Source organism: Dipodomys spectabilis, unplaced genomic scaffold (genome assembly GCF_019054845.1).
Source record: "Dipodomys spectabilis isolate Male_0828 unplaced genomic scaffold, ASM1905484v1 ptg000206l, whole genome shotgun sequence".
Lineage (NCBI taxonomy): Eukaryota > Metazoa > Chordata > Mammalia > Rodentia > Heteromyidae > Dipodomys > Dipodomys spectabilis.
This window is the reverse complement of record NW_024870883.1, coordinates 8,054-9,948: the sequence shown is the minus strand read 5'-3', so window position 1 is coordinate 9,948 and position 1,895 is coordinate 8,054. Positions and strand designations below refer to the sequence as shown.

At 38.3% G+C, this 1,895-nt stretch overlaps 1 non-coding gene across 1 annotated transcript; it reads right to left on the bottom strand.

The window, feature by feature from the left end:
- Nucleotides 1-876: 876 nt before the first annotated feature.
- LOC122122182 lies at nt 877-983 on the bottom strand. The gene has a single exon (XR_006150133.1). It is a non-coding gene; the product is annotated as a U6 spliceosomal RNA (small nuclear RNA).
- Nucleotides 984-1,895: the final 912 nt, after the last annotated feature.

Here is a 1,895-nt window from a genome sequence, read left to right as displayed (position 1 = left end):
CTGAATTCAAGCCCCAGCCCTGGAGAACATAACATATATAGACATGTTTATTATATGATTTATACTTACATCCATATATTCAGTTCATATCGTGTTTGTTAGAATGATTCATGATATTTTATTATTCATTTATTTATTTACCATTTATTTATGGACTGACTGTGAGTGCTCCTATAACATTTATTACATTCATTCAAATCTATTCCATAGCATTTAGCTTTGCAGAAATATTATATACATCATACCTGATACACAGCACTTGCACAGAAAAGGAAAACAGGTATCACACTTTGAATATTACTCCAAGAAGACATTTTTGGCAATGCTGGGGCCTGAACTGAGGGCCTAGAAGCCCCTATTCATGAATGGGTGTTTGTCAGCATGACAGCCTCTAGCACATTGAGATGCGAGGTGGATCCCAGGACCTGGATCGAGACACAGGTTTGGTCAAAATAGCAAAACCTTTCTATGCAGACAGTAGTATACAAATAAATATATATTTAGAAAATTAGATACTGCCAGTGATGTCTTTCTAGTATTAAATGACATATACTACCTTCCTAGTGATTCACAGGTATGTAGTGAGAATTCTATTTAATCAATAGTATTCTTTTAGGGGCTGGGAAGGTGGCTCACTGGGAGAGTGCTTATCTTGCATGCATGAGCCCCGGGTTCGATTCCCCAGCACAACATGATCAGAAAAAGCCAGGAATGGTGCTGTGTCTCAAATGTTAAAGCACTAGCCCTGAGCTGAAAAGCTGAGAGAGAGTTCCCAGGCCCAGATTTCAGGCCCCACTACTGACAAAACACACACATACACACACACACACACACACACACACACACACACACATAATCTTTCTGTTTTTTTTTTTTTTAAATATGGAACGCTTCACGAATTTGCGTGTCATCCTTGCGCAGGGGCCATGCTAATCTTCTCTGTATCGTTCCAATTTTAGTATATGTGCTGCCGAAGCGAACACACACATAATCTTTCAATGCATACTAAACTATGAAACTATAAAATAAAATCAATCCACATCTTGTGAATACTGGGCTTAATTTTATGTTAGACTAATTGACAAACTACTCATCCAACCATGACATTGATCACATTCCTCTGGTGTACCTATGGACAGGCAATAGTTTCTTAGGCTCTCCAGCCCTTTGTAAGTGGCATGACAAGGATTCAAACTCAGGGCCTACGTGTCCAGATTGGCCTATGGCTTCACTGCCAGCAAGCCAGCCTTCAGCAATGCCAGGTGACCTACAGGTTGCAGCTGTGTCATTTGGACCCGGGATGGTCACCATGCAAGGAAGGAAAACCGAGAAACTGTCGACTGTCTTCAATTTGTGGCAATTTTTTGGTGCCGTTTTCAATTTGTTTTACTGTCAGCCCCTGAGGCCTAGGATCAGAAGCTGCATCATCCCAGCTTAGGATGATGGAGGCTGAGGCAGAGTTGCTACAACCTGAGTTCAAGGTCCCGTGCTTGACAAAATAAATGAATAAATAAATAAAATAAAATAAAACTGTAATAAAATATATAAAAAATAAAATAAAATAAATTTAAAATTTTTTTAAAAAATAAAAATACTAATGGAGCTCCCTGGCTTGGAATTCTTGCTCATTTTTTTTTTCTTCCAGGCCTGGGATTTTAACTTGGAGTCTGGGAAACTCTAATGCACTGTGGAGGATGGAGAAACTACCCTCTTTGAATACAAGCAATTCAGGCCTGTTCCCTAGGCCTGAATTCAATCCCCAGCCTTGTTAAGTAATATTCATCCACATTTGAAAAAATGATGAATATCTACATATTTATGTTTACTTGCATATTGCTTTGAGTGTATTTATTTTTGTATTATTCATTCATTATATTTATTGACTATTACTACAC